This window comes from Lampetra planeri, chromosome 59 (genome assembly GCF_965212315.1).
Source record: "Lampetra planeri chromosome 59, kcLamPlan1.2.h2, whole genome shotgun sequence".
Lineage (NCBI taxonomy): Eukaryota > Metazoa > Chordata > Hyperoartia > Petromyzontiformes > Petromyzontidae > Lampetra > Lampetra planeri.
Window position 1 is genome coordinate 285,718 of NC_136165.1, and position 27,975 is coordinate 313,692.

At 46.9% G+C, this 27,975-nt stretch overlaps 1 long non-coding RNA gene across 1 annotated transcript; it reads left to right on the top strand.

Moving 5' to 3' along the window:
- Positions 1-443: 443 nt before the first annotated feature.
- On the top strand, positions 444-27,944 carry LOC144736216 (uncharacterized). Its single transcript, XR_013588736.1, has 2 exons — positions 444-549; positions 27,400-27,944. It is a non-coding gene; the product is annotated as an uncharacterized LOC144736216 (long non-coding RNA).
- The last annotated feature ends 31 nt before the right edge of the window (positions 27,945-27,975 follow it).

Here is a 27,975-nt window from a genome sequence, read left to right on the forward strand (position 1 = left end):
CGCTCACTCACTCAACCCCTTACACACAGACTCATCACCTGTGTCTCAACCATCTTACTGAGTAACATAACTCTTTTTTTAGAAGTGACCTGGCCACAAATGATAGGTCAACAACGTGCCTTATGTGGAAATTTATAGCAGCCAACTACTCTAAACGCCTGTTTCTAAATGTGTAGGGACCAGAATAAACATCCACTTGACCACGGAGAGAACATGCAAACTCCAAATATACAGGTGTCAGGGTTGGGATCTAACCGACAACCTCCTGTATACCAGACGAGGTAGTTAACATTGTATCCGGGCAAGCCGTACATCGAGCTGGAGTGGACCATGCGGTCCATCCCTATCGCGTGAGTGGCTCCCACTGTTGTTATTGTGTTCATATGTGTGTGGTCTGCTTGTGTGTATGTGTGTGCCGCACTGCGCTATGAACCCAACATGACCAGGCTGTTGCCCCGCTCGCCCGACTCGTTGAGAGGCTTGACCACCCCCCAGGGCGTTGTCGTGAAGATACCGCTGGAGGAAGAATATCTCACAATACTGGAAGAGGTGAGGACTACACAGTGATTAACTGAGTGGGTGTGTGAGTGAGTCGGTGGGTGAGTCGGTGGGTGAGTCGGTGGGTGAGTCGGTGGGTGAGTCGGTGGGTGAGTCGGTGGGTGAGTCGGTGGGTGAGTCGGTGGGTGAGTCGGTGGGTGAGTCGGTGGGTGAGTCGGTGGGTGAGTCGGTGGGTGAGTCGGTGGGTGAGTCGGTGGGTGAGTCGGTGGGTGAGTCGGTGGGTGAGTCGGTGGGTCAGTGGTTGAGGGAGTAGGTGAGTGAGTGTGTTAGAGAAGTGGGTGTGTTGAATGGAAGGAGTGGATTGTTGAGTGAGTCGTTGGGTGAGTGAGTAGGTGGGTGTGGGTTAGAGATTGAGTGGGTGGTGGGAGATTGTGTGAATTAGTGGGTGGGTGGGTGAGTGAATGGTTTGAAGTTATTTATTAGGTGAGGGTCCCTATCGCGTGAGTGGCTCCCACTGTTGTTATTGTGTTCATATGTGTGTGGTCTGCTTGTGTGTATGTGTGTGCCGCACTGCGCTATGAACCCAACATGACCAGGCTGTTGCCCCGCTCGCCCGACTCGTTGAGAGGCTTGACCACCCCCCAGGGCGTTGTCCTGAAGATACCGCTGGAGGAAGAATATCTCACAATACTGGAAGAGGTGAGGACTACACAGTGATTAACTGAGTGGGTGTGTGAGTGAGTCGGTGGGTGAGTCGGTGGGTGAGTCGGTGGGTGAGTCGGTGGGTGAGTCGGTGGGTGAGTCGGTGGGTGAGTCGGTGGGTGAGTCGGTGGGTGAGTCGGTGGGTGAGTCGGTGGGTCAGTTGTTGAGGGAGTAGGTGAGTGAGTGTGTTAGAGAAGTGGGTGTGTTGAATGGAAGGAGTGGATTGTTGAGTGAGTCGTTGGGTGAGTGAGTAGGTGGGTGTGGGTTAGAGATTGAGTGGGTGGTGGGAGATTGTGTGAATTAGTGGGTGGGTGGGTGAGTGAATGGTTTGAAGTTATTTATTAGGTGAGGGAGTGGGTTAGAGGTGGGTTGGTGAGTGGATGAGAAAATTGGTGGGTTAGAGATTGAGTGGGTGGGTAACTAGGTGATTGGGAGGGTGAGTGGGTGAGTGGCTTAATGGGTGATTAAGTCGGTGGGTGAGTAGGTGAGTGCCTGGATAAGTAAGTGAGTGTATGGGAGCATGAGTGGGTGGATGGTTGAGTAGGTGGGTGAATAGGTGAGTGGGTGGTGGGCGGGTGAATTAGTGAATGACTGTGTGAGTGAGTGCGTGGGTAGGTCAGTGCGATATTGTGTGGGGGAGTGGGTGAGTGAGGGGTTGAGTGAATAGGTTAGTGGGCGGGTGAGTAGATTGTTGGGTGAGTGGGTGGGTGAGTCAGTTAGTGGGTGGGTGAGTGAATATCGAAGGTTGAGCAGGTGAGTTGTTAGTGTGTGATTGGGTGCGTGGGTGAATCAAAGAGTGAGGCACCACGGTGGCGAGATGTTAACTACCTCGCCTAGTATACAGGATTTTGTGAATTAGATCCCATCCCTTCCACCTGTATATTTGGAGTTGGCATGTTCTCCCTGTGGTCGTGTGGATTTTTCTCCGGGTCCTCCCGGTTTTCTCTCCATATTTAAAATCAACATTCATTTAGAGGATGTGGCTGCAATAAATGTCTCCATGATAATCCACTTCGTTAACCTATCATTTGTAACCAGGTCACTTCTGAAAAATATTAATTTAGTTATCTGAACCAGAGGTCGCAACCGGGTACCCGATACCCGTACCCTACCCGATACCCGGCTACCCGTACCCGGCCGGGTACGGTACGGGTAACCGTTTGCGACCCTGGGCGGCCGGGTACGGGTACGGATAGGCCGTGAGTCACTGGTGAGTAACCGTTTGTCACTCATTTTGGGTAGGGTACGGGTACGGGTAGGGAACGGGTACCCGTACCTCTGATCTGAACCTTTTCTGGTAAAATAAAAAAATATTGTTTAATTTAGTTTATTGGGTGGGTGAGTGGGTAGGTGGGTTATTGAGTGATTTGGTGGGTAGGTTAGAGATTGAGTGGGTTAATGGGTGGGTGTGTGAGTGGGGGTGTGATTAGTTGAGTAGGTGAGTGGGTGAGTAAATTGTTGAGTGAGTGGATTAGAGATTGAGTGGGTGGCAGGGTGAGTGGGTTTGTGAGTGGGTTGGTGGGTGGTTTTGAATGGGTGAGTGGGTGGAGTGCCGTGGTGGCGAGCTATTAACTACCTCGCCTTTTATACAGGAGGTCGTGAGGTCGATCCCGACCCTGACACCTGTATATTTGCATGTTCTCCCCATGGTCGCGTGGAATTTTCTCCAGGTGCTCCGGGTTCTCCCTCCACATTTAAAAACATGCAATTATAGAATTTGGCTGCTATAACTTTATACGTGAAAAGCCACTTAATTGAGTTGAATATTTGTGGTCAAATGGTTTTTGAAAAATATCTATATAGCTGAGTGCCTTACCTGGTAAAATAAAAAAGCGTAATTTTCATTTAGTGTGCAGAGGAGTGGCTGGGTGGGTGAGTGGATGAGTGAGTGCGATGTTTGATGGGTGTTTTATTTTACTTTTATTAATTTACATTTTTTTTTACCCATGTGACTTTACCGAAAAAAACCTAAGAATAGTTTGATGGGTAGTAGGTCAGTGGTGGGGTGAGTGAGTGTGGGCTATAGATTGAGTGGGTGGCTTGGTGAGTGGGTGGGTGAGTGCGTGCTTGGCTCGGTGGTTGAATGAATGGATGGTTGAGTTAGTGGGTGGGTGTTTGAGTGTGTGTTATCGTGGGTGGGAGAGTCAGAGAGTGGAGTGCCATGTTGGCAAATTGTTAACTATCTTGCCTGGTATTTTTAAGTTCGTAGGTTCGATCCAAACCCTGCTTCTCAAAACAATCTATATAGCTCAGTGGGCCTTACCTGGGGAATTTTTTTTTTTAGTTAAGGGTGTTGGTGAGTGGGTGGGTGGGTGAGTGCATCAGTGTGGGTTTGAGATTTAGTGGGTGGCTTTGTGAGTGGGTAAGTTCGAGTAACTCAGTGGTTGAGTTTGTGGGTTGTTACGTTAGTAGGTGATTAAATTAGTGGGTGGGTCAATAATTACGGTGGTAGTGGGTGAGTAGCTGAGTGGCTGAGGGAGTAGGCGGGTGGTTGGCTGGGTGGGTGGGTGAGAGTAGGTGGGTTATAAATTGAGTAGGTGGCAGGGTGAGTGGATCTGAAAGTGGGTGAGTGAGTAGGTGCACGGCTGGGTGAGTTAGTGAGTGGATGGTTGAGTGAGTGGGTGCATGGATGTGTGGGTGGGTGAGTGTGTGTGGGTAGGAGGTTAGGTGGGTAGTGCGTGAATGGATGGGTTAGAAATCGAGTGAGTGGGTTAGTCACTGGGTGAGTGAGTGGATGGGTGGGTTTATGAGCTTTGGTTAAGAGATTGAGTCAGTAGCAGGGTTTGTGTGTGGTTTAGAGATTGAGTGGGTGGTTGGGTGAGTGGGTGGTTGGGTGAGTGGGTGGGTGGGTGATTCAGTAAGTGGGTGAGTGAGGGGTTGGGTGAGCGATGGGTTGAGTGGGTGTGTTTTTTGTTCGTGAGTTTGTGGGTGGGTGAGTTGGTCAGTTAGTGGTTGGGTGAGTAAGTAGGTGGGTGAGCAAGTGAATGGTGTGTTGGTAGGTGAGTGTGTAGCTTGGTGAGTGGTCGTAGGGTGAGTGGGTGGGTGAGAAAGTGGTTAACGGAGTGAGTGGTTGGGTGGGTGGGTGAGTTGTTGACTGAGTGGGGTCAGCGAGTGGGTGGGTGAGTTGATGTGGGAGGTTGAGTGGGTACGTTAGCGTGTGAGTGATTGGATGGGTGAGTCAGAGAGTGAGGCATCAAGGTGGTGAGACGTGCACTGCCTCGCCTGGTATACAGGAGGTTGTGGATTCGATCCTGACCCTGTCGCCTGTATATTTGGAGTTTGCATGTTCTACACATGGTCGCGTGGATTTTGCTGCAGGTCCTCCGGGTTTTCCCCTCTGCATTTAGAATCAACATGCGTTTAGAGGATTTGGCTGCAATACATGTCTATGTGATAAGCCACTTCGTTTATCTATAATTTGTTCACAGGTCTATTCTGATAAGGATCTATATAGCTCAATGGGCCTTACCTGGTGAAATAAAAAGTAGTTTAGTTTAGGGGGCTCGTTGGGTCGGTAGGTCTGTTGCAGGTCGAGTAGGTGGCAGGGTGAGTTGGTGAGTAGGTAAGTGGCTAGGTGAGTGGGTGGACTGGTGAGTGTGTGAGTTAGAGATGGGGTGGGTGGATGGGTGGGTGTATGATTGGGGGACTGAAATGGTGAGTGGATGGGTGAATGAATTGTTGAGTGAGTCAGTGAGTGGGTGTGTAGGTGGGTGCGTAGGTAAGTGGTTAGCAAGGTGTGTGGGTCTTTGAATGGGTATGTGGCTGAATGGGTAGGTGGCTGAATGGGTATGTGGCTGAATGGGTATGTGGCTGAATGGGTAGGTGAGTGGGTGGCTGCGAGTCAGAGAGTGGAGCCCCATGGTGGCGAGATGTTAACTACCTTACCTTTTGTACAGGAGGTTGTGGGTTCGGTCTCGATCTTGATGCCTGTATATTTGGAGTTTGCATGTTCTCCTCGTGGTTCATGGATTTTTCTCCGAGGCCTCTGGGTTTTTTGTGGCCACGTTGCTTCTGAATAAGATCTGTATAGCTCTGTGGGCCTTACCTTGTAAAAAAAAATGTGTTTACAGTTGGGTGAGTGGGTATTTGAGTGCGTATGTGGGTGAGTGAGTTGGTGGGTGGTTAGGTTAGTAGGTGAGGGGCTGGGTGAGTGAGTTGTTGGGTTAGATATGGAGTAGGTCACAGTGTGAGTGGGTGGGTTGGTGCGTGAGTTGGTCAGGGAGTGGGTGGGTGAGTTAATGGGTGGGTTGTTGGGTGAGTGAGTTAGTGAGTGCATGTGCAGGTGGGTGCGTGGATGAGTGGCTTAGTGAGTGGGTTAGAAATTGAGTGCGTGGCAGGGTGAGTGGGTTTGTGAGTCGGTTAGTGGGTGGCTTTAGTAGTTGAGTGGGTGAGTCAAAGAATTGAACGCCACGGTGGCAAGATGTTAACTACCTCGCCTACTATGCAGAATGTTGTGGGTTCGATCCCGACCCTGACGCCTGTATATTTCACTCCACATTTAGAAACATGTAATAAGAGGAATTGGGTGCAATAAATGTATACAGCGACTTTGTTGAACTATCATTTGTGGCGAGGATGCTTCTGAAAACAATCTTTATAGCTCAGTGGGCCTTAGTTGGTAAAAGAATATCTCACATTACCAGAAGAGGTAAGGACTACATATAGAGTGGGTGATTAACTGGGTGGGTCTGTGAGTGTGGGTCAGTGATTGAGGAAGTAGGTGAGTGAGTGTGTTAGAGATTGTGGGTGATAGGGTAAGCCATGGGTGACGTGAGTGGGTGTGTTGTTTGGGAGTGAATAGACGAGTGGTTGGGTGAGTGGCTGGGTGAGTGGCTGGGTGAGTGGGTGGGTGGGTGGGTTAGAGATTGATTGGGTGAGTTAGTGGGTGGCTGAGTGGGTGGGTGGGTGAATGGGTTTAGAGATTGAGTGGGTGGTGGGTGGTTGGGTGGCTGAGTGGGTGGGTGGGTGAATGGGTTTAGAGATTGAGTGGGTGGTGGGTGGTTGGGTGAATGAGTGGGTGGGTGGGTTTGTGAATGGTTGAGGTGAGTGAGTGGGTGGGTCAGCGCGTGAGTGGGTGGGGGAGTGGGTGAGAGGTGGGTTGGTGAGTTGGTGAGAGGATTAGTGAATTGGTGGGTTCGAGATTGCGTGGCTGGGTGAGTGAGTCGGTTAGAGATTGAGTGGGTGGCAGGGTAAGTGGGTGGGTTGCTTAATGGGTGTGTGAGTGGGTGGATGAATAGGTGAGTGGATAAGTGCATGGTTTAGTGGGTGGGTGAATAAGTGAGTGGGTGGGTTAGTGGATTGTTGCGTGAATGTGCGGGTGGTTGAGTTTTTGGGTAGATGGGTGTGTGAATATGGGAGGTGAGTTCGTGTGCTAGTAGGTGGGTGAGTCGGAGAGTGAGGCACCACGGTGGCGAGATGTTAACTACTTCGCCTGGTATGCAGAAGGTTGTGGGTTTGATCCCGACCCTGACACCTGTATATTTCCCTCCACATTTAAAATCAACAAGAATTTATAGGATTTGGCTGCAATACATGTCATAAGCCACTTCGTTGACCTATAACTTTTAACCAGGTAATTTCTGAAAAAGATGTTTAGCTCTGTCGGCCTTACCTGGTAAAATAACCACAATTTAGATTTAGTTTAGTGTGTTGGTGAGTGGGCGGGTGAGTGGATGGGTGGGTGGGTGAGTGGGTGAGTGTGAGTGGCTCGGTGGTTGAGTTAGTGGGTGGTAGTGGGTGGTTGAGTTAGTGGGTGGTGGAATGTTTTGGTGGTTGAATTATTGGGTGGTTGAGTGATGGGTGGGTGGGTGAATAATTACGTGGTTAGTGGGTGAGTTGCTGAGAGAGTGGTTGGGCGAATGGGTGGGTTAGAAATTGAGTGGGTGGCATGGTGAGTGGATGTGTATGTGACTGGGTGAGTAGGTGAGTATGTGAGTGGATGGATGAGTGAGGGGGTGAGTGGGTTTGTGGATGAGTGAGTGTGGGTAGGAGGTTACGTGGGTAGTGGGTGGGTTATAAATTAAGTGAGTGGGTTAGTGACTGGGTGAGTTGTAGTTGAGAGAGTCAGTTTAAAAGTGAGTTGGTGGGTTAGAGATTGACTGGCTCGGTGAGTGAGTGCTGGGTGGGTTAGTGAGTTGTTGGGTGGGTGAGTGTTAGTGGGTGGATGATCGACTGGGTGGGTGGTTGAGTGAGGGTGTGGGTGGGTGGGTTGCAGTGACGTGTGGTGGAGAGCCAGATTCACACACTGAGGGGGACGTGGCCTCACGGAGGGGGGCGTGTTAGACGCATCACCCTCAGTGAGGCAAATGTGATGGCTGCCTCCCCTGGTGCTTTTTCATTGCAGTTTCATGACGAGACCAGCGAGCCTAAATATCTTTATACACATACGTGAAATATGTTACCTGGAGTATGGAAGGCGAGGACATGAAATGAAGGGGTCTACAAACATTACATTGGTGACATACTGTGATAGTAACAGGCACGCGCTTATTGCGCGCGCTCCATCCAGTTACTGAGGGGTTGCGTAATCAGGGGAGGCTGAGCTCGTCGCTGCCTCACCTCTCGTCTCTTCCTGTATTTGCAGCGGAGCTCCGCAAATTTGGCGATTTTGACTATAAAAATGATTGGAATCATACAGAAATGACATTTATAACACAGATCAGTGGAAAAATCTTAATTTTTCTTTTATTATTCTCTTTTTTTTACTTTTCATAACAACTATTGTCATTGGAGTATGACAGGTGAGGCTCTGCCTTCCCTGACCGCACGTCGCTGGTGGGTTGGTAGGTTGGTGAGGAAGTGAGAGAGTTAGTGGGTACGAGATTGAGTGGGTGGCTGGCTGAGTGGTTGAGAAGATGGGTGTGCGATTTCATGGGTGAGTGAGTCGGTAAGTGAGTGGGTGAGTGGGTTTTTGTATGGGTGAGTGCTTCAGTGGGTTCATGAGTGAGTGGATGGGTTATTGAGTGAGAGGGGTGGGTATTTGAGTAAGTGGTGTGCGTGAATAGGTGAATGGGTGGGTGTTTGAGTGAGTGAGTCAGAGAATGGAGTGCCACGGTGGTGAGATGGTAACTTCCTTACCTAGTATACAGGAGGTTGTCGATTCGATCCCGACCCTGTCGCAAGTATATTTGATTGTGCTTGTTCTCCTCGTGGTCGTGTGGATTTTTTTCCAGGTCCACTGAGTTTTCGCTCTGCATTGAGAATAAACTTGCATTCAGAGGATTTGGCTGCAATGCATGTGTATGTGATAAGCCACTTAGTTAACCTGTCATTTGTAACAAGGTCGCTTTTGAAAAAGATCTATATAGCCCTGTGGGCCTTACCTGGTAAAATAATAACAGTTTAGTTTTTGTTTCGTGGGTGAGTGAGTGAATGGGTGGGTTGGTGGTTGGGTGGTTGAATGGGGGTTGGGTGGGTAAGCTGGTGGGTGTTCGAGTCAGTGGCTGGGTCATTGTGTGAGTGGATGGGTATTTGAGTAAGTGGTGCGAGCCAGTAGGTGAATGGGTGGGTGTTTGGGTGAGTGGCTGGTAGGTGGGTGAGTAAGTTAGTGTAGGAGGTTGAGTGGGGAAGTTAGTGTGCGAGTGGGTGGGTGAGTGAGTCAGAGAATGGGGCACCACGGTAGTGAGATGTTAACTACCTTGCATAGTATACAGGAGGTCATGGAATTGATCCCGACCCTGCCGCCTGTATATTTCGAGTTTACATCTTCTCTCTGTGGTCACGTGGATTTTTCTCCGGGTCATCGGGGTTTTACATCTGCATTGAGAATAAACTTGCATTCAGAGGATTTGGCTGCAATAAATGTATATGTGATAAGCCACTTTGTTTACCTGTAATTTGTAACAAGGTCGCTTTTGAAAAAGATCTATATAGCTCTGTGGGCCTTAGCTGGTACAATGAGAAATAGTTCAGTTTTCGTTTATTGGGTGGGTGAGTGGTTGGTGGGTAATTGATTGAGTGGGTGGTTGGGTTGGTGGGTGAGTGAGTGTGTGAGTGTGTGAGTGGGTGGGTGGATAGGTGGATGAGTGGGTGGGTGGATGGGTGGGTGTGTGAGTGGGGGAGTGAATAGGTGAGTGGGTGGGTGAGTGGAGTCTAGAGTGAGTGAGTGAGTGGGTTGGTGGGTGGGTCGTTGAGTTAATGAATGGGTGTGTAGGTGGGTGCACAGGTATGTTCTTGAGTGGCTGTGTGTGTGCTTGAGCGAGTGAGTTAGCAGTTGAGTGGGTGGCAGGGTGAGTGGGTGAGTGAGTGTGTGGGTGGCTTTCGTAGTTTAGTGGGTGGGTGAGTCAGAGAATGAGGCGCCACAGTGGCGAGATGCAAACTCCCTCGCGAAAGTCGACGTGTTAAACTGGTTTATTGGAATTCGTATTTTTGACCCCAACCCTGATGTCTGTATTTTTGGAGTTTGCATCTTCTCCCGTGGTCACGTCGATTTTCCTCTGATTCCTTCGGGTTTGTTTAACACGTAGACTTTCGCGACCAATATCATCCATAATAGAGGTTTCTTTTTTGGGTTAGATCGCGTAAATATATAAATGTGTCGTTAAAACCCACCACCACCCGACACAGCCAACTAGTAAGGGTTGTCACGTACGCAGAACATGCCAATTTGTAACTAGTACAGCTCACGGTGTGTTGGAGAGTCAAGCCACAACATTTACAATCTGAGTACGACGTTTCGCCAGTAATTACAACTAGATTCATCAGGCAACAGCCAGATTTGTGGAGACATTCACCTGTTTCGTTCCTTATGTAGAGGCGTAGATGTGGTGCCTGTTTTTTTTAATTTGCCTGTTATCATTCGCCTGTTATTAAGTTAAAAGTAGAAATAGTTATTATTATTGTAATCACGTTATAAGTAGAAATAATTGTTATTTCGTTAAAAGTAGAAATAATTATTGTTATCAAGTTCTAAGTGGAAATAATAATTACTGTTCGCCTGTCGTTATCATTTGCCTGTTGTTATTTTTCGCCTATTGTTATCAAGTTAGAAGTAGAAAGTTATTATTGTTATCATTCGCCTGGTGTTGGTAGCGCACGTCTCTAATCCAGCACTGTGGAAGGTAGCGAGGGTTGGTGAATCACCGCACAATGATGTTGGCAAATCACCTTCCCGTGGGCGTCGAGGTGCCATAACCTGACTCGCCAGGAGAAGGCAGTAGAGCAAGTGGACTAATCGCCATCTTCACCTGTACAGGGATAGAGTGTTTCACCCTCGCACGCATGGGTTTTCTCCGGGTTCTCCGGTTTCCCCCACTTGTGTAAGAACTCATCATTCATTCGTCGAAAACTTAAAAAAAAAAAAAATTCAGGACCCGACTGTGACTCAGTGTGGATTTCCTGGAGTAAGTCTATTTTATTATTAAAGATTTGAAGGGGCTGTTTGATGACACGACTAGAGAGCTGGCTTGCACTGCAGGGAACTTAATATTCAACTTGGATTCCCTAACCCTCAATGGCCATTTTAAGTTAAATTTGTGCATGTAAGACTCGCACAAACAACCATACCCAGAAACCCATAGACTCCAACAGAGACCCATACATTCCTACAGACACTCAGACTCACACAGCGACCCCATACTCACAGAGACCGATAGACATGCACAGAGACCCATCGCCTCGCACAGAGATCCATACACTCAAAGGCCCAAAAACTCACACAGAAATCCATATATTCGCACAGAGGTCAATAGAATTAGAATTTGAATATTTATTCATACTGGATCAATCTGATGAGCTATAACGATCTGTTTTCACAGACGTCCAATCGGGTGGGTCAGAAAATAACAACAAAAATACAATACAAAAACATCACAGGAAAGATAAACAAACTGTTTCGAAATATACAAATTAAACTGAACTCTTTTTATCTTACCATAGACTCATACAAACCTGTTGGACTCGCACAGAGACCTTAACCACTAAACCTCGAACAATTAAAACCCTCTAAACCCCTAACTATCTAAATCCATAACCATCTAAACCGCTAACCCTCTCAACCCCTTTACCCTTAAAACCATATCCGTCTAAACTCACCCTTTTAAATCCTAACCCAAATACACCGAAAACCCTAACCCTCTAAACCCCTCAACCTCTAACATACTCAACCCCGAAACATCATAACCCTTGAAACACCCAAAACCTCTAAACCCCTAAGCCCATAACCTTATAAACTCCTAACCCTCTAAACCACTAACCCTTTAACAATCAAACCCCATAAATCCTCTAAACACCTAATTATCTAAACCGAGAACCCTTTAAACCCATATCCTTCTAAACTGTAACCCTCTAAAACCCAACCCTCAAAACCCCTTTACCCTTAAAACCATAACGGTCTAAACCCATCACCCTCTAAAATCCTAACCCATAAACCCCCAAACCTCTAACCCACTGAACCCTTAACCTAAACCCTTACAGTGAGGGAAAAAAGTATTTGATCCCCTGCTGATTTTGTACGTTTGCCCACTGACAACGAAATTATCAGTCTATAATTTTAATGGTAGGTTTATTTGAACAGTGAGAGACAGAATAACAACAACAAAATCCAGAACAACGCATGTCAAAAATGTTATACATTGATTTGCATTTAATGAGGGCAATAAGTATTTGACCCCCTCTCAATCAGAAAGATTTCTGGCTCCCAGGTGTCTTTTATACAGGTAACGAGCTGAGATTAGGAGCACACTCTTAAAGGGAGTGCTCCTAATCTCAGCTTGTTACCTGTATAAAAGACACCTGTTCACAGAAGAAATCAATCAGATTCCAAACTATCCACCAAGGCCAAGACTAAAGAGCTCTCCAAGGATGTCAGGGACAAGATTGTAGATCTACACAAGGCTGGAATGGGCTACAAGACCATCGCCAAGCAGCTTGGCGATGAGGTGACAACAGTTGGTGCGATTATTCGCAAATGGAAGAAACACAAAATAACTGTCAATCTCCCTCGGCCTGGGGCTCCATGCAAGATCTCACCTCGTGGAGGTGAGAACTACACAGGAGGATCTTGTCAATGATCTCAAGGCAGCTGGGACCATAGTCATCAAGAAAACAGTTGGTAACACACTACGCCGTGAAGGACTGAAATCCTGCAGCGCCCGCAAGGTCCCCCTGCTCAAGAAAGCACATATACATGCCCGTCTGAAGTTTGCCAATGAACATCTGAATGATTCAGAGGACAACTGGGTGAAAGTGTTGTGGTCAGATGAGACCAAAATGGAGCTCTTTGGCATCAACTCAATTCGCCGTTTTTGGAGGAGGAGGAATGCTGCCTATGACCAAGAACACCATCCCCACCATCAAACATGGAGGTGGAAACATTATTCTTTGGGAGTGTTTTTCTGCTAAGGGGACAGGACAACTTCACCGCATCAAAGGGACGATGGACGGGGCCATGTACCATCAAATCTTGGGTGAGAACCTCCTTCCCTCAGCCAGGGCATTGAAAATGGGTCGTGGATGGGTATTCCAGCATGACAATGACCCAAAACACACGGCCAAGGCAACAAAGGAGTGGCTCAAGAAGAAGCACATTAAGGTCCTGGACTGGCCTAGCCAGCCTCCAGACCTTAATCCCATAGAAAATCTGTGGAGGGAGCTGAAGGTTTGAGTTGCCAAACGTCAGCCTCGAAACCTTAATGACTTGGAGAATTTTTCGATTTAAAGCTTTCGTGACTGCAGGGATTCATATTCTTGGTTCTTTCGGTAAAGTCACGTAGAAGGGAAGTAATAAAATAATAAAAATAAAACATAATAAAACAATTCTCACGACGTTTCGGCCACAACGCAAGCAGCCGTCCTCAGGTGAAAACCAGGTCTGTCGAGGCGACAGCGCCTGAATGAAACAGCACACGTGCTTGGAGCATATATAAGCTGGGTTGGAAGGGGGGAAAAGGGCGCCTTGACAAAAGAATATGCATATCAAGAGGAATTTAGCATATTTATGGGAAATGCAGGTATGTGATTAGTAATACTTATGCCCGTGCATTATGCAGGATTAGCAGCATCAAAGGGAGGGGATATGGGAAATGCAGGTATGTGAATAGTACTACTTATGTCCGTGCATTATGCAGGATTAGCAGCATCAAAGGGAGGGGATAGGGGTAGCATTAATAAAGGGAAGGAGTGTTAATAGTATGTAGCTGCAGTAACTAAAACCACCACGTAAACAACTAAAGTATAAACTACATAGTATCATCAGTATACTAAATATACTCTACAATAAGCTGAGTTACTAACAGTAAGTAATACATTACAATTCTACGTCGTAAAAAATATATAATATGCTTCCATCTAAACTTTATTCTCTTACATCACACGAGTCTACACCGTACTATATACTGCCATAGACAAACGCAACATTAAATTACATACTGTATTGCTATAAACCACCTTATACATTGTAATATTACACTATGTATTATTCTACCCACCCTAATGTATATCACACTGCTGTATATTGACTATACAATTACGATACTATATATTACTTTGTACATTGTATTAAGCATATAAATGTTATACTATTTGTTATTATACACTGTACCATTGACCGTCGTGTGAAAGATACTAAGAGGAAGCAACGAAATATGTCAATGGGTGAGTAGGGGTAGGAAACTTGCAGCGGAGCAAAGAATCCATTCCCTGCGGAGAATACAATGCCAGTGAGTGGAACGCGGTCTGAAAGTCACCGTAAACGTGAACACAATCAGTTAAGATCCGAAATGGTTTATTACGTCCTTCCAATGATTGCTAAGCCAGAATCCATCTTCTCGGTTGAAATTGTCTCTGTGTTTGTGTATGTGGATCGCCTCATGAACAAATCTCTCATGGTAGCCAGATGGCTTGCAGAGACCCTCTGTCTTGGAGAAGTCAATATCATGTGAGCCCACTGAATTGTAACAGTGATCTGCCACGGCTGAGGTGTTTGTCCTACCGTGTTTCAAGTCTGCTTTATGTTCACGGATGCGGTCCGAGACATGTCGTTTGGTTTCTCCAATGTAACTGCTACAACAGAGGCAACTTAGTTTGTAGACGCCAGGGTACTGTATGTCTGGAACCACATATTTTACAGACGGGACCAGATCACGGATTTTATGTACTGTGTTGAATCGGACCTGGATCTTGTGTTTTATCAGGATTTTGGAGATCTTTTTTGTGACCCCAGCAATGTAGGGTAAGGTGATGGTCTTGAAAGGCTCCTCAACAGGATCCTTCTTGATGGTTGGAGTGATGGCTTTGCGGATTGTGTAGTCGGAGTAACCATTAGCCTTAAGAGCTTGGCGTACGTGTTTGAGTTCACTGGCAATGTGTTCCTGGTCGGATATGCATTGGGCTCTATGGTATAGAGTCTTGATGAGGGAATTCTTCTGGGATGGATGGTGGTGGGAATCCGGTTTTAGGTAAGCATCCGTATGGGTGGCTTTCCTGTAGACAGTGGCTCATTGAACCATCAGGTCTCCTTTTAATTAGGACATCCAAAAAGGGTAGCTTGCCATCTTTTTCGACTTCCATGGTGAATCTGATGGCTGGGTGTATGGAATTGATGTGGTCGAGAAATTGGTCTAGAGCAGGCCGGCCATGTGGCCAGATGACAAAAGTGTCATCTACGTACCTCTTCCATAAGGTCAGGCGTAGAGTGGCAGTCTGGATGGCGTCAGTCTCAAATTTCTCCATGAACACGTTGGCTACAACCGGAGACAGGGGGGGGGCCCATTGGGGTGCCCTCAGTTTGCTTGTAGAAAGTTCCATTCCAGGTGAAGTATGTATTGGTTAAGCAGTGTCTCACCAGGGGGGGTACCCCAGCGTTCAGTCCTTGATGAACCAAGTCTTCAATGATTGCGATGGTGTCAGGTACAGGAACTTTGGTGAATAAGGAAACCACATCAAAACTGACAAGCAGGTCGTCTGGGGACAGGGAAATTCCCTTGATTGTCGATACCAGGTCAGTAGAGTTTAGTACCGCAGAGGTGGTTTTTCCAGTGAAAGGCCGTAGGATTTCAGACAAAAAACGAGCCAGTTTGTAGGTGGGGGAGTTGATAGTAGAGACAATGGGACGAAGAGGTGTATCTTCTTTATGTATCTTTGGCAAGCCGTATAATCTTGGTGGCCTGGCTGCACAAGGTTTCAACGAGAACTGTTTGGTCTGATCAATTAATGCGGTTGAAGCAGAAATGCTTTTGTTGGTTTTAGAGACGAGGCTGTTGGTGGGGTCTCTTTTTATTTTTGTATAGCTGCCATCGTTGAGTAGTTCTTGAATTTTGTTGTTGTATTCTATTTTGTCCATGATGACAGTGGCATTGCCTTTGTCGGCTGAGAGGATGACAATGTCATCCCTCTTTTTTAATTGAGCTAATTCAAAACGCTCATCTTTGCTGATGTTGCTTAGCTGGCATCTTAGCGTTTTTGAGGGTTGCAGAGATTTCAGATCTTGCTACGTCTGCAGCGATGTGACTCAGGCCCTTGAGAGCTACATCTACTCTAGCAATTATATCATTAACTGGTATGTGTCTAGGTGTGACTGCAAAGTTCAGTCCTTTAGCTAAAACGGATTTCAGACCTTCAGAAATAGAACTGTTATTGCGATTAATTACGACTTTATTAACGTCTAGCTTTTCAATGTGTGGGTCCGGTCTCTTGTTTGAGAGGCGGTTGAATTTGGAAATCAAGTTGTCCTTACATTTGGTCGACATAGCGGCAGCTGAAGAGGCAGTCATTTTGTCTACATGTTCCCAATCCGATGTGGACATTGTTGCACTCAAAGATAAGTGTGATTTGTAGAGTGTCTTGTCTAACTGATCTAGATCGGTGCGCGTAAGTCTGATTTTCTCTGAGATAAGAGCTAAGCTAGTTCTAGATAGAATTCGTTTAGCATTATCTCAGAGAAAATCAGACTTACGTGCACCGATCTAGATCAGTTAGACAAGACACTCTACAAATCACACTTATCTTTGAGTGCAACAATGTCCACATAGGATTGGGAATATGTAGACAAAATGACTGCCTCTTCAGCTGCCGCTATGTCGACCAAATGTAAGGACAACTTGATTTCCAAATTCAACCGCCTCTCAAACAAGAGACCGGACCCACACATTGAAAAGTTAGACGTTAACAAAGTCGTAATTAATCACAGTAACAGTTCTATTTTTGAAGGTCTGAAATCCGTTTTAGCTAAAGGACTAAACTTTGCAGTCACACCTAGACACATACCAGTTAATGATATAATTGCTAGAGTAGATGTAGCTCTCAAGGGCCTGAGTCACATCGCTGCAGACGTAGCAAGATCTGAAATCTCTGCAACCCTCAAAAACGCTAAGATGCCAGCTAGCAACATCAGCAAAGATGAGCGTTTTGAATTAGCTCAATTAAAAAAGAGGGATGACATTGTCATCCTCTCAGCCGATAAAGGCAATGCCACTGTCATCATGGACAAAATAGAATACAACAACAAAATTCAAGAACTACTCAACGATGGCAGCTATACAAAAATAAAAAGAGACCCCACCAACAGCCTCGTCTCTAAAACCAACAAAATCATTTCTGCTTCAACCGCATTAATTGATCAGACCAAACAGTTCTCGTTGAAACCTTCTGCAGCCAGGCCACCAAGATTATACGGCTTGCCAAATATACGTAAAGAAGATACACCTCTTCGTCCCATTGTCTCTACTATCAACTCCCCCACCTACAAACTGGCTCGTTTTTCGTCTGAAATCCTACGGCCTTTCACTGGAAAACCCACCTCTGCGGTACTAAACTCTACTGACCTGGTATCGACAATCAAGGGGATTTCCCTGTCCCCAGACGACCTGCTTGTCAGTTTTGATGTGGTTTACTTATTCACCAAAGTTCCTGTACCTGACACCATCGCAATAATTGAAGACTTGGTTCATCAATGACTGAACGCTGGGGTACCCCCCCTGGTGAGACACTGCTTAACCAATACATACTTCACCTGGAATGGAACTTTCTACAAGCAAACTGAGGGCACCCCAATGGGCTCCCCCCTATCTCCGGTTGTAGCCAACGTGTTCATGGAGAAATTTGAGACTGACGCCATCCAGACTGCCACTCTACGCCCGACCTTATGGAAGAGGTACGTAGATGACACTTTTGTCATCTGGCCACATGGCCGGCCTGCTCTAGACCAATTTCTCGACTACATCAATTCCATACACCCAGCCATCAGATTCACCATGGAAGTCGAAAAAGATGGCAAGCTACCCTTTTTGGATGTCCTAATTAAAATGAGACCTGATGGTTCAATGAGCCACTCTGTCTACAGGAAAGCCACCCATACGGATGCTTCCCTAAAACCGGATTCCCACCACCATCCATCCCAGAAGAATTCCCTCATCAAGACTCTATACCATAGAGCCCAATGCATATCCGACCAGGAACACATTGCCAGTGAACTCAAACACGTACGCCAAGCTCTTCAGGCTAATGGTTACTCCGACTACACAATCCGCAAAGCCATCACTCCAACCATCAAGAAGGATCCTGTTGAGGAGCCTTTCAAGACCATCACCTTACCGTACATTGCTGGGGTCACAAAAAAGATCTCCAAAATCCTGATAAAACACAAGATCCAGGTCCAAATCAACACAGTACATAAAATCCGTGATCTGGTCCCGTCTGTAAAAGATGTGGTTCCAGACATACAGTACCCTGGCGTCTACAAACTAAGTTGCTTCTGTGGTAGCAGTTACATTGGAGAAACCAAACAACATGTCTCGGACCGCATCCGTGAACATAAAGCAGACTTGAAACACGGTAGGACAAACACCTCAGCCGTGGCAGATCACTGTTACAATTCAGTGGGCTCACATGATATTGACTTCTCCAAGACAGAGGTTCTCTGCAAGCCATCTGGCTACCATGAGAGATTCGTTCATGAGGCGATCCACATATACAAACACAGAGACAATTTCAACCGAGAAGATGGATTCTGGCTTAGCAATCATTGGAAGGACGTAATAAACCATTTCGGATCTTAACTGATTGTGTTCACGTTTACGGTGACTTTCAGACCGCGTTCCACTCACTGGCATTGTATTCTCCGCAGGGAATGGATTCTTTGCTCCGCTGCAAGTTTCCCACACTACTCACCCATTGACATATTTTGTTGCTTCCTCTTAGTATCTTTCACACGACGGTCAATGGTACAGTGTATAATAACAAATAGTATAACATTTATATGCTTAATACAATGTACAAAGTAATATATAGTATCGTAATTGTATAGTCAATATACAGCAGTGTGATATACATTAGGGTGGGTAGAATAATACATAGTGTAATATTACAATGTATAAGATGGTTTATAGCAATACAGTATGTAATTTAATGTTGGGTTTGTCTATGGCAGTATATAGTACGGTGTAGACTCGTGTGATGTAAGAGAATAAAGTTTAGATGGAAGCATATTATATATTTTTTACGACATAGAATTGTAATGTATTACTTACTGTTAGTAACTCAGCTTATTGTAGAGTATATTTAGTATACTGATGATACTATGTAGTTTATACTTTAGTTGTTTACGTGGTGGTTTTAGTTACTGCAGATACATACTATTAACACTCCTTCCCTTTATTAATGCTACCCCTATCCCCTCCCTTTGATGCTGCTAATCCTGCATAATGCACGGGCATAAGTAGTACTAATCACATACCTGCATTTCCCATAAATATGCTAAATTGCTATTGATATGCATATTCTTTTGTCAAGGCGCCCTTTTCCCCCCTTCCAACCCAGCTTATATATGCTCCAAGCACGTGTGCTGTTTCATTCAGGCGCTGTCGCCTCGACAGACCTGGTTTTCACCTGAAGACGGCTGCTTAGGTTGTGGCCGAAACGTCGTGAGAATTGGTTTATTATGTTTTATTTGTATTATTTCCCTTCTACGTGACTTTACCGAAAGAACCAAGAAGACTTGGAGAATATCTGCAAAGAGGAGTGGGACAAAATCCCTCCTGAGATTTGTGCAAACCTGGTGGCCAACTACAAGAAACGTCTGACCTCTGTGATTGCCAACAAGGATTTTGCCACCAAGTACTAAGTCATGTTTTGCAGAGGGGTCAAATACTTATTTCCCTCATTAAAATGCAAATCAAGTTATAACATTTTTGACATGCGTTTTTCTGGATTTTGTTGTTGTTATTCTGTCTTTCACTGTTCAAATAAACCTAGCATTAAAATTATTGACTGATCATTTCTTTGTCAGTGGGCAAACGTACAAAATCAGCAGGGGATCAAATACTTTTTTCCCTCACTGTAAACCCAAAACCCTATAAACCCCTAACCCTCTGAACCCCCTTTACCCTGAAAACCCTAACCCTCTAAACCTCTAACTCTCGAATCCCCTCAACCCCTGACACTCTCAACACCTAAACCCTATAACCCTCGAAATCCCGAAACCTCTAAACCCCTTATCCCTGAAATAACCCAAAACCTGTGGAATGTGGTGGGGGTGGCATCATGGGGTGGGTGGGTGCAGGGTGTGTGTGGTGTGCGGTGGGTGGTGGGTATTACAGGGGGGTGAATGGGTGCAGGGTGTGTGTGGTGGGTATGGTGATAGTGGTCGTGGTTCACAACGATCCGTGACCACCACCACCACCTCTACTGTGTGGTGGACCGGCCACCACACAGCAGCACGCGTCGGAGGAGTGAACGGATGGTTCTCGCTATGCGGGCCAGACTCCCTCGCTTCCTCTTCTCCTCCTGCATCACCATCACCTGATCCTCTTTCCTTGTCATCTCCTTCTCCACCATCTTCTCCACCAATGTCTCCTCCACCTGCACCACCATCTCCTCCTCCTGCTCCTTCGTCCATACCTCCTCTGTCTCCCCCCTCATCTCTTCTTCCTGCACCATCAGCTCTTCCACCATGGTCTCCTCCTCCTGCACCACCAGCTCCTCCACCAGGGTCTCCTCCTCCTGCACCACCAGCTCCTCCACCAGGGTCTCCTCCTCCTGCACCAACAGCTCCTCCACCAGGGTCTCCTCCTCCTGCACCACCAGCTCCTCCACCATGGTCTCCTCCTCCTGCACCACCAGCTCCTCCACCAGGGTCTCCTCCTCTTGCACCACCAACGCCTCCACCAGGGTCTCCTCCTCCTGCACCACCAGCTCCTCCACCAGGGTCTCCTCCTCCTGCATCAACAGCTCCTCCACCAGGGTCTCCTCCTCCTGCACCACCAGCTCCTCCACCAGGGTCTCCTCCTCCTGCACCAACAGCTCCTCCACCGGAGTGTCCTCTTCCTCCACAACAACCGTCAGCCATTTAGAGGCCTGGGCAAGCGCGGAGGATGGGGGCAGCGCCGGCTCCGCTCTGTAAAGAGATGCGCACGACACCGTTCCAACTTCCTGCTACAGCAGAGATTGCACTCCCCCCCCCCACCATCGTGCGGAGATAGATTAACCAGGTTAATAACGATGCTGCAGTAACACAGCATACCTTTGCCCATCGTGGGTCTGGTTACAAAATTGGCATTAGTCTTGCGATATCACACTGGATGAAAGGCTACATGGCAAATATATGGCTGCTTCATTATTTGTCCTCACCCAGAAACCAATTATAAAAATACATCCGTATATAACCGAATGTACACGTGGGGTTTGAACTGTACATGTGTTCGTTTGCAGGCGGCAGGGCTGGAACTCAGTCAGAGGGACCTGGGTTTGATGCCCAAACTTGGGCCACTTTCTCCGTGTGGAATGTGGAAAATTACACTGGTCAACACTTTTTCTGGCATAAGGTATTCCAACGGGTTTAAGGTAATTTTGGGGTGCTGATTCCAAATCTGGCTTCAGTTTTTGTCTATCACATCAGGTTTTTGAGATCTCAAATATTGCACTTTCAATAAAAACTGCAGAAGAAAAATATTAAATAAATGTGGATATCTACATAAAATGATATTATAAACACACTATCCTAAAAATACAGCACCATATTTTAACACTAAAGCAGTCACTGACTCGCAACAACTTGCAATCATAAGTGACAGAGTTAATTTCAGATAAAAGCAATGAAAATGGGGTATGCCGATAGCATAAAAATGAGATGTGATCGAGCAAATCTGAGATAAGATTTGGAATCAGCATACTGAAATTAGTCTAAAACAGCTGCAAAAGTCCAGGCCAGAAAAACATGTTTTTTTTGTTGACCAGTGTTATTTAGACTGGATGAAGAGGAATCCGATAAGCTATGAAGCTCTTCTTTCACAGATATGCAGTCGAGGCACAAGGTCAGCAAGTTACAACAACAAACATAAGAAAATGAGTGCAACGTGTAAATATGTAAGAAAGTCACAAAATAATTCAGCATATAAGCACAAAGTACGTAAAATCCTGCCAGTTTTTCAACACTAAATACAAACTTGGGCAAGGCAGCAAAACATCAACAAAAACAGCCCCAGACCTCACCAAGACAACACACAGTCCCTCAATGAAATTGTACATTAAAATGTAACTTTCATTCCTTGGGGTTTGGCATTTTCCTCCACGTAACCGAACCCTGACACACACGCCACACAACCAGTGTTGGATGGACATCCTCGGCAGTGTTAGAAATTGAACCCCCAAATCACTCAATAGGAATCGCATAGCAGCAGTAACAAAAGCAAATTTGTTCTGTACTGCAAACAACTTGGCAGGACTCTAATTAAAAAGAGTCTTGAGACTGAGTGAGGCTCATGCTGGCTAAATCAGGGTAGTAGTAATCAATATAGAGCCGGGTACGGTGTACTGGGGAAACCGCCCCGGGCACCGTGCTTCTGGCGGCCCTGTGCTTCGATGTCACGGTGTCAGACGTAATGTCTTTTTAACACGTAGGCTTTCGTACCAGATTGGCTCACAAATGATGACATCACATTTCTCCACAATTCTCCCCGGCAAAATGTCGTACTCGAATTGTAAATGTGGTGGGTTTACTTTCCAACACACTGGTGTGCTGATCTAGTAACTAATTGTCACATTTTGTTTACATGATTCAGACGCTGTCTCCCCGACAGACCTGATCTTCACCTGAGGACGGCTGCTTGCGTTGTGGCCGAAACGTCGTGAGAATTATTTTAGTATGTTTTATTTGTATTATTTTATTACTTCCCTTCTACGTGACTTTACCGAAAGAACCAAGAAGATGATACACCTTATTAATTGGCTGTGGTGGGTGATGGTGGGTTTAACAACACACGTATATCTACGCGATATAACCGAAACAAACCTGTATTATTAGTAATACTTCCGGTTTAATTGTGACTTGCCCCGGGCTCCACACCTCCCTATGGACTGTCTTGAATATTTGACAAGCAGATCGTGGCTTACCGTCGCTCAGCAGCTCCAAAACACTGTACACTGCCAGGAGTAGCAGTGGTGGTGGCGTTGCTGGTGGTGCTGGTGGCCGCGGTCCGGAGCCAGCTGTGACCCAGCGCCTGCGCTGGCGTCATGCGACAATCCGGATCCCATCTGTTGAGAGACACACGGGGGTCACACGCGGCGCACATGATGAGGCGTGGTGAGAGCATTGACGTTCCTTCCCTTCTCCCACGAGGTCCAGGAATGCACGGCAGCAGCGGTAGTCGTGGTAGCAGCGGGAATCCTTCAATACGCAGTACTCTAAAAATGCCCTGAGCCTCGCACTGCCGAGTAGAATCTTTAATGAGCCTCCAAAGAGGGCGATCTTAACACCGGTGGTACTGGTCATCGGCAGGTTCACTCAGCTCCACATCTTCCTGGTGATCGAAGGAGAGCGATCGTTGATCACCTTGGTGGGGGAAATCCTCATGGGGAGGGGGGAGGGGGATGATTCTTACCGCAGGCAGGAGCTGACGAAATCAACAAACTCCGGGTCGTGGCTATTGAGTGCCCCATGAAGTGACAAGCTCCCTGGCACCCTTCTCTTGACTGGGCAGAACATCATGCCCACACGATCTGCAGGAGACATGCACAGCAGGAGAGACACACAGTCACCAACCACCACTTTGCCCACCTACCCACTTACCCACCCACCCACTCTCCCACACAGCCATTTACCCACCCACTCACCCAAGGAATTGAAAATACAAAGAGGCCCCCCCCATGGCCACCCCAACAGCTCCAGGCCACACCCTAACACTGAATCCGGTCGGTTGCTCGCCCCACCCTTCAACTCACCAAAGTAGTGCATTCCGTCAGGAGCTGCATCCATCATACATCTTGGAGGCAACCCGAGGATCTGCACATGGTTGAGATAAAGGCAAATGTCACCCGTGTAGGCGCAGCAAACTGTAGGGGCAAGTGCTTTTAGTAGTGAGTAGAAACAGCAGCAACAGCAGCGGCACCTGTTGAGGGCCAGGACTGTGGTACACACAGAGAGGGGATGGTTGGCCATATTGAAGCAGGTACACACCGCACCAGGTACTCATTTGAGGCTGAGTCGAACTCGGGGATGTCCAGTACCGGTTCAGATAATCCTCACTGATGTTGGCCGTGATTTGGAATCAAACTCGCATTACCGGGTTTGTAGCTGAGCACGCTAACCGCTGCACCACCGCTTCCCCCACACATACAAGACACACACATGTACACACATACAACATACGATGGCTGCCATTCGCCAGGTCACCAAGTACCCAATCGCCCCCCCCCTCTCCTTACAACTTTAAGGAAGGGGAGGGGGGAATCACGAGTGGGTGAACGCCCAGTTGGAAATACCTCCATGCAGCACGGGAGGTGGTCGTCGCGGCTGTCCGACTGGAATAATTCCCTGCCGGTCACCAACTCCGCCACCGTGCAGCCCAGTGCCCACATGTCCACTGCACAGGTCAATCTGTAGCCCAGCAATACCTCCGGAGATTGGAATGGCCTGGTCCCACCAGCATACAGAGCTGCACAACAATCACAACAACAACAAATATGTATGTATGTGTGTACTCACTATGTCATGAACAGCATCGTTATCACACACTGTCACATGTACAGACACTAAGAGACTTGCACACACACTGGTACACAGACACACCCACACGCAGAAACTCACACCCAGGTGAGGTTACTCACGTTGACGTTTCACAAAAAAGCTGGTGCCAAAGTCCGTGACCCTGATGGTGCCGGTCACGGTGTCCTTGATTAGAACATTTTCCTAAAGGAAGAGAGGCAGAAGGAATTCACACTCGAAGGTTACGCCAATAGCATTCAGCCAGCAGTGGATCAATCACGTACCACAGTACATACTAAACAGGGGAACTAGGTGAGGCGTAGCGCCGTCGTCAACCTTTAGTCAAGTGCAACATTCCCTGTTTTCTGCGTCAAGACGAGCGATGTTCGTCGAGGCTCATCACATGTAAAGCTCTCTGAAGCACCATCTAAGTAAAAGGGTGCGGCTCTATAGACAACTTATCCTAGTTGCTCACAGCTGTCCGTTAACGAGTTACGAACCAAAAACCACACTCGAGGGCGCAAGGATTTAGTGACGATTTGGGAAGTTTTCCATTCACAGCATGGAAGCCGACAATGGGCACCTGTCAGTTCAAACGCGTGTTTGGCACGTTTTGAAAATCATTCTTTTCAGCTCCGGTTTGTGTTTGCCAAAGTTTGTGGCAACGCTGTGATCTACATTGCTGGTTTTCTCTGTGGCGAGTCCCCCAATAGCGACACGACTCTACACGACAGTTTAATTCATACCGGATCATCACCAGAGGTAACGTGACCCTGTCTCCTTCCAGATAGACGGACAGAGCTAACACATCGACCCTGTGACCAACGTGGGCGGTTTTCTCTATGGTCCGAGTCCCCAATAATGACACAACTCCGGAACAAAGTCGCGCTGAATGCTGTGTCCACTCACTGGCTTGATGTCCGCATGGATGATGCTCCTGGCCTTGGTGTGGCAAAGGAACTTGAGGATGCCCCTGGTGTAAGTTTTCACCATCCCCATGTGCAATTGCCGGAGCCCCGCTTCCTTAATCACATCATGGAGGCTCTCCCTGTGAAAGAGGCAGAAGCAACAACAACAATTACAACAACGACGCAGTGTCAGTGTCATACCCTGCAATACTACGTGGATTATGATAACGACAATATTAATATTCTATTTGCACATTCACGACTAATATGAGTCATAGCTCCGTGTGGGTTTAGGTCATTGGTTTGCTGATAAACCGAATCAGCTAGCACATCTGACCACTTGCTTTCATTGGCTCTGTTTCCGGGTGGTGGAGTTCTCTATTAGGAGATACAAACTCCACGCAGAAAGGCGTCCGTGTTGAGAATCAAACTCAGGGATTTTCACCGAGGGGCACAAGCGTCACCACTGCGCTGCAGCCAACCTGCTGATCGAGTGGAGGCGTGGCTATATAAAAGTGGGCGGTGCTGATTGAGAAAAGAGGAGTGGCCTCTAGTGCACCTGGGGCACATGACAGCTCCACAGTATCGCAATACGAGGTTGGCACGGGAATCCCAGAAGTAACATCTAGCCCCGGTGGTGTGATGTTATCACCCCCCCTGGTGTGGAAGAGATCGGGGCTTTGATCCTGACCCTGACGCATGTATATTCTGAGTTTGCATGTTCGCCCCCTGGTCACGTGGATTTTTCTCCGGGTCCTCTGGTTTTTCCCTCTACATTTAGAAACATGTGTTTAGAGTATTTGGCTGCCATACATTTCCACATCAGCCACTTTTTTGAGCTATAATTTGTAGCCAGGCCGCTTGTGAAAAATAACTAATCGGGCAGTGGGCTTTACCTGCTAAATAAAATAGTTTTTGTTTAGCTAATGAAGTTAACCACGCCAAGGGGGGGGGGGGCGGTGGGAACACATGGTACGTACTTCAACAGCTCCAGGACAATGCAGTGGTGTCCTCTGAAGTCAAAATATTTCAGGACTTTGACGACGTTGTAGTCCTCATCACTGTCCTTGCCCTGAAGTGCCAGAGCCATCTTGATCTCCATTCTCTGAAATTTATCACGCTTGGAGCTGTGCAGAGAAAATCCACAAATGAATCATGACTTAGACTTGCTTAAGGAATGACCAGAAACAAATTATATTCAGAATTAAATAATTATACGTTCCCCAAGTGTAATGTCATTGTGAGTTCCAGTAGCGCGCTCATGGAAGGTTCCAGAAAGGATAGGGAAGAGGATCAAATAAGCAAGGGATAGAGGGGGGTTTGGGGTGCTGCCTTAACGTAGTGATTCCCTAATGTGTGAATTGAGCCGACTCCGAGCATGGCCCCAGCCACACTCAGGATTTCCAGGAGCTGAGCCAAGCCACGGCTGAGCCACTCGTGTATCTTTATCAGCAGCTGAGTGGCTCAAGCCTGAGCCAAACCACGGCTGAGCTGGAGCTGAGCCTGAGTTTTAGAGACTGAGCCATAGCTGATTCGTGACTGAATGTGGCTCTCACAAAGCAAGGCATTATAACGTGGAACATCATGGGACCTCCTTTGCTAATACCAAAATATGAGAATAGATTTTCCCCTTTTTCCTGGCAACAAAACAGGTGTTAAGATGTAAAAAAAAACTTAAACCTTTTACAAGGAATCATGTCTGAATTAACCACAATACTTGTGGTCAGTATGCAAAAAAAAACACTCCGATAATATATGCATTGTCTTTTAAACTGATTGGTCCACACTAGACAGCTTTCTGTTGAGTCTAGTCTCAAAACGGTGTTAAACCAGAGGACGCCAAAAGGCGTACAGCACAAAGACAAACACTAACAGAGGAATGAGAGCTCGGGGTGAGCAGCTACATCATGGGACCTCCTTTGCCAGTATATCTTTGGTACTGGCAAAGGAGGTCCCATGATGTAGCTGCTATAACGCAGAACGCACATGTTATAACACGGAACGCGCCCGTTATGACATGGGACAACCTCATTAAAGCGTGGAACGTGCCTTTTATTGCGTGGAACGTGCCCATTATAACGTGGAAGGCTCCCGTTATAACGCGGACCGCACCCATTATAATCCGGAATGCATCTGTTCTAATGCAAGAAAGTGCCCATTATAACGTGGAATGTGCCCGCTATGAAACTGCACGGCTGAGCGGTATGATACAGTAGGCGGAATGCGGAATGATAACGTGACGTGACAGCATACCCTCCATTATTGGTATCTTCATATCACTGTGTGCGTGTATTATATCTTGCAAAACTTTATCGTTACATTATATATGGGGATATTATGTTTGCTTAATGTGCTTTCCCTTAACGCGGCACTTTTCAGGAATGCATCTACCAGGTGAAATGAAGAATTTATGTAATGTAAGAGTGAGCTGATCCAGAACAGGAGGAGAACATACAAACTCCACGCAGGAGGGCACCCGAGTCAGATGTCGAACCGGGGACCCTCTGTGAGGCACGAGTTGTCACCACCTCATCACACGGCCGCCCACAGCAAAGGACTGAACAACAACGTCGTCCTTGTGACAACACCGCTCTGAATTCTTACCTCAATGGTGATACCAAGATCTTCACGGCCACCAGGGTGTTCCTCATGTGGTCAAGGCACCGGATCACCTGGCCTTGACCTCCGTACCCAATCTTCTTCAGCACCTCATAGCGGTAGTGGAGGTGCTCATGCTGGACCTGCACCAAATTACAATCATTTGGACTGTCTATATTTTACGAAATAATTGTTTTATTAAGTGTTTGGTTTTCTTAAATCTGTAATTGTGGAATGCTCTGATGTCTGCTGGCTGAGACACCCTTAAAAAAAGCTCATTAGCTCAATGGGCTTAGCTTGTGAAATAAACTTGATTGTGAAGTGTGTGGGAGAGTGCATGTGTGCTGTCTCTGGTTG